Source organism: Acyrthosiphon pisum, chromosome A1 (assembly GCF_005508785.2).
Source record: "Acyrthosiphon pisum isolate AL4f chromosome A1, pea_aphid_22Mar2018_4r6ur, whole genome shotgun sequence".
Classification (NCBI taxonomy): Eukaryota; Metazoa; Arthropoda; class Insecta; order Hemiptera; family Aphididae; genus Acyrthosiphon; species Acyrthosiphon pisum.
In genome coordinates this window covers 30,034,013-30,039,643 of record NC_042494.1, presented here as the reverse complement: position 1 = coordinate 30,039,643, position 5,631 = coordinate 30,034,013, and the positions used below count along the sequence as shown (strand labels likewise).

The following is a 5,631-nucleotide window of genomic DNA, read 5'->3' as shown; positions in this document are numbered from 1 at the left end:
ATCTTAAAATAGTTTAAATAATTTATTGTTTCTAAAATTACAAAATCGTCATAATATTTCTTAAGAATTTTAACTGATTATAAAAATAACAAAATTATTTATGATTTATTTTGGATTACAATAACATTAAATTTGCTTAATTGCGTGAAAAGCTGGACTACATTTCAGCTAACGTAATCGTAATTAAAGAACTTTTGATGACTTGAAATATAAGAGTTATAACTTATAAGACAATTAGTTATTAACTCAGATTTGATATATTTTAATGAAAATAAAATTATATTGAAACGGTCAATATACAATAAAGTATTATCACGGTATAAAATATAGTATTATTAAAACGAGGAAGACAAATTGAAACTATTGATTTTTTTTTTTATGACCATAGTTTTGTTGTAGTTGTCTTCACGATTTATTGGAATCCAATCGCATGCAAATATGTTGTCTTTACACATATACACGGAAAACGTTCTTAAACCGTGCGACTATTATAGGTATATTTACTATATTATTAGTTGTGCTATAAAAATGAATCTATAAAATTAAAAAAGCAAATTTATACAATTTGTTCAGTTTTTACTTTTTTACATATAATATTGAAAATAATTGGTCAGTAAGAACATTAATTTCATTTTTTTTTGTATATAGATATTATGTGCTGTTATGGCATTAATATAATTACCATAAAAATATCATTTATACAATAACTGTAGCGAATACGATTTTCGTATTAAACGTTTATATTTTTTTTCAGACGTATTTTTCCCTCTTTATTTTATTCTTTTCACAATCATTAGGGTTTAATACTACTGTATTGAAAGAAAAAAAAATAAATGAGATAAAATCAGTCCATTCATTTTTTTTTCGCAAGATCGAATAGTTCTATCCTTCTGATTTGAAGCATTCCGTAAAAACCCTTAATGAATCTTTAAGATATAAAGATTTAAGATAGACACTTTAATAACACTGCCAATGAAATAAAATGTACTTCTGTTACTTAAGATGGAATACTGACATTTTAAATGCGTTCGACGAGAATTTTTTTTTTAAAAATAACATACGACAAAGCCATTGTTGGTCGTAAACTTGTAAACATAATGTAAGAATACTTAATTCTAACAAAATATTATTGTATGCGCTGGCGTTTGTTCTCAAGTACCTATATGTTTTGTTCAAAGAAATGTCCATTAGGCAAACATAAAAATAGTATAACACCTTTTTCAGGAGAAAAACCAACAATCATTTGTAGAAAAAAATACTTTAAAAATAACCTTATGTCAAATAAGTGATTGCATTTTATTGTTTTTAAAGATAGGCTCCGGGATTCCGATTTTTAGGTGTTATTGGTTTTGACAGCTGTACATAAATCTACATTATACTTATTGGAAAACAGAGCACGATTGAGTGGTTTACTATTTATTTGGGGCACATTTTACGTAGCCCCACAACTATAAAATAATTTAAACTTTTAAGATCATTGATAAAAAATACTAAGATCTTTTTATTTATAGAAGAAAAAAGGCCATTGTTTATTGAGGATTGCTACGTCATATTACATTAACAACAATACAATAATAATATTATTCTAAATATTTATTTATATGAAAGTCTCAGGACATTAAATTATTTTATCATAAAATTATTTTTAACAAAATATTATATTTATCGCGCACTGATTTTAATAAAACTGATTTCGATTACTTTTTATAATAGTTTGTAATATAATACTTTTAGAAATTTGATATATCCGTAATTTAATTTTTTTTTAGTATTATATAGAATTATTGATATATTTGAAGAAAACTACGATTTTTATTTCTCAAAATGTAGCACAAAGGGTTAATATAGGTACTATAAATTATTATATAACATATTAGCCTAGGCTTACTATAACAATTCAAAATAATTTTTTTTTTTTATTATTAAATTTTGTAATTTTCAATAGCAGCAGCTTAAAATGTTTACGATAACATTATATTGAGTTTCATTTTAATCGTATTCTACTTAATTGGTGTCAGTTACTTATTAGAGTATTATAATTAATATTACTAACAAATGTATTATTATTTTTAAAATAATAATACGATTTTAAAAATTTTTAATCATTTGTTGTTTTGGCGCAAAATTGCTAAATAGTCCAAACACTGTAGTAACCGAGCTTATCTCAGAGTCAGTTTTTGACTAACTTAAAGCCGTATTTGTATCCTGTCTAGATTTTTGTTTTTTGATTAACGTGTATTAAATTTTAAATGAGTTTGTACAATAACTTATTTAAAGCAAAACGAAAATTAACATTACAATTATAAATCAGCATTTATAAAATAATTTAATGAAATATATTTTATTGAAATTACAAATCAAATGATGTAATTGAATATTAAGAAAAAAAAAGAAATTAAGTTTTATTGGTTTAATAACCAGTGAGTGTGTCAATGTTTGAAATTAAAGTTTTTTTTATCATAGAATATTTTTCTTACATAATTTAAATATTTTCTTGATACATTATTTAATTAGGTACTGACCTTATATTAATTATGACTGATTTTGTTGAATACTGATGACCTATCTCAATAAAATCTCTTGGGCATTACATTTAGTAATAATGATGCGTATTTTAAATTGTCTCGAGAGACTTTATTGTAGTCAAATAATCGTAAAATTATATCTTTTAATTAAACTGCGTTTCTCTTCATGTTTTCATAGAAATTCTGAACCAACCAAATGAAATTCTAAACTTCTCAATTCTCAGTCTTACCTAAATAGGCTTACAAAACAAACTATTGTAGACATGATACTAGAAACCGTAAATTGTCTAATTGAAGAAGTTTTAATACTTTAATGTAATTTAGTTAAGATATAACAAAATACAATTCGTCACAATAGGTAATATTGAACAGTTTTAATTATATAGTGTAGATTTACAAATAAATTACTGAAAGCGTTTTTTCAATATATATTATTGTAATATCTAAGTAACTAAGCTGATATTAATGTTAATTATTTTGTATTATTATTATCTAATTAGATATGATAAAAATAAAAATATGTATTAATATTGTAGCACGAGTAGAAAATTGATGATTACTTAAAGCAGAAATCGATAGGTACCTAACAAAAAATTAAGTTCTAATTCTTTTTGTTCCATCCCTGCGTACCTACTTAAATAGAACTACAATCTCTTTAGTTCAATTTTTTTATTAGAAAGTTTTTTATTTAATACATATTCACATACGTACCTAATTAAATTAAATGTGCACAATTTTTCAGTTCGATGGAAATAATTATTTCAATACATAAAAATGTGAAAATGTTTTTGTACCTAATACACCAGATCTGTACATCTAACATAAACATGATACCTGTACATTGTAATTTGCAGTTACAAAAATAACTCAATTTTTTTTCATTATTTTATGAAAAATACAAAAATGGATCTAATTTAAATTTATTGAATATAAACTGTGACAAAACCTTTCAAAAGAAGATGCATAACAGTATTATGTGCTCTTTCAATGAGAGTATGAATGCATCATTGAAATAACAACTAAGATTACAGGCTTTTTTTCTTGCTATAAAGATGGTGTATTTATAATAATAAAAATTTTTAATACTTGATTCTGTATTCACGTTTTTTGTCTATTTAAATTATGTTTTCTTACACAATGCATCATACTGATTGATTTATCAATCTACTACCTATCCAGTAGCTTATGTATCGGATCAAAAGCGGCCAACGCTTTTTCTATTATAACTTATTGTATTGTATACATTGCAATGATATAATGTTTTTATTTTTTATTAACATTTTGTTCGATTATTAAAACAATTGAATGTTCAGGTTTTACGTATGTTTTCATTGAAATGGGGTTGTTGTATGTATACGTTACATTTTGTTAACAGGTTGGTCAATACCCCATTTGACTACAAACTACCAAGTAAAATCGTACATTTTTATTTTATGAAAAATATAGCCTGACCATTTTCATTTATTGAGTTTCACACATTAATTTCGGTATGTTTAATTCTAATAATCAAGTCAATACAAATTATTACACTTCTAAAATATATTTAATGTTTTAAAAATATAAATAAGGGCTGTTATTTTTGAACTTAAAGTATTTTAAATAATTATTTTATAAATATATTATTGACATTTATTTCAAGGAGCTTGATTATTTATTGTACATTTTTACTCATAGTATATTTATTTATCAATAGAAATTAGAAGAGCTTATGCCCAACACTATGATGACAATTTTACTTAGTATTTTAAAAACAAACAACGTATTTAAAAACATAATTGTATTTCAACGTAATATACTTATATACCTAATGTTATTTTTGGTTAATTTATTTTGTAAAAATAATTTAATCTTTCAACAGGTATTAGGTTTGTGTTTAATTTTTACTTACAATTTTTGCAATTTCAATTGAACATTGTAGAAGGTGATTAACACTTATAAGAATTTAAAACACTTGTAATGAGTGTGCAACAACTCACGACTTACGCACTTTTACATTTACAAATCGCGCGATCTATATGGAATAAAGTTTACATATTACAACAGACGCCGCTCGGCAGCGAGCCCGTGTAATACTGTCTACAAATTCCAAATGCTGGTCGTTGATATTGGCCAAGCGGGGCGGAACAGTATAAAATTACCAACGCGCACTCGTCAAGCTCCCCACACGGAACATTCAGCAACCACTCATACTTATCTAATTTTCTTTCACTTCAATTTCTCAATAATGTGACTATATATTGATTTAGAACGTGTGTTTTCGGACCAGTTATAGTTTCTTCGCAGTTTATAAAAAAAAAAAAAATTAAATTAAAATGTTGAAATCGGCTATAATAAAGTTGTTGCCACAATTTTTATACACTGAGCTATTTTTAGGTTGCGGATCACTGTATTTTTACATTTTAAAACGGTTAGGAGCCGACAAATTACTATTTTGATCACATAAACCCATTATTTCTATAGTTCATGTTAGAATCGGTAGATAACATAATATTATTATTATAATTACTTTCTAAATAATGCTTCAACCACAAAGGCTGAAAGGCAGCTTTAGCCTACATACATACATTAATAACAAGAATAATTAAATAATATAGCATTATATCCTTATTGAAATATGTTTACAATGGTTGAGATGATTTACAATTTATGTTATTGAATATTATTATACCGCTTCAAATATTAGAAATATAGGTTATTAGGTTGGTACTTAATGTCAAGTATAGGTACTAATTATACTCAATACTTCATTATTAAAGAATAATAATATTTTCATTTTCTATAGGTAACGGTGTACCACATTTGAAAAAAAATGTCTTATAACTTATACTTTAGTTGTTATTATTTACTTTTCTTTTAACTAATACTTTTATTGGTCATCAATATCTGGAAATCTTCAATATGTTTTTGTTAAAAAAAAATTTATTACGTACTTACGTGTCGGTATATTTCTGCTAAATGTACCTACTTATCACTAGTAGGTACTTATCACTATAATTTATTGTGATTAAATGATTTATAGTTTAAAAATGTTTGTCATAGATTTTTGGCTTTTTTTTCTTCTTAAACTCTGACGTTCTTTGTCGATTAAACTCTTTGAAATATATTT

At 24.6% G+C, this 5,631-nt stretch overlaps 1 protein-coding gene across 2 annotated transcripts in view; it reads right to left on the bottom strand.

Moving 5' to 3' along the window:
* Window positions 1–4,613, bottom strand: part of LOC100569598 — a 65,094-nt gene extending 60,481 nt beyond the window's left edge. Inside the window, exon 1 of one of the 2 annotated variants that reach the window (XM_016801331.2) lies at window positions 4,414–4,613. The gene's annotated coding sequence lies outside the window, so the exon portion shown is untranslated. The remainder of the gene's footprint in view (window positions 1–4,413) is intronic. The other variant, XM_016801329.2, reaches the window with a different exon arrangement.
* Window positions 4,614–5,631: the final 1,018 nt, after the last annotated feature.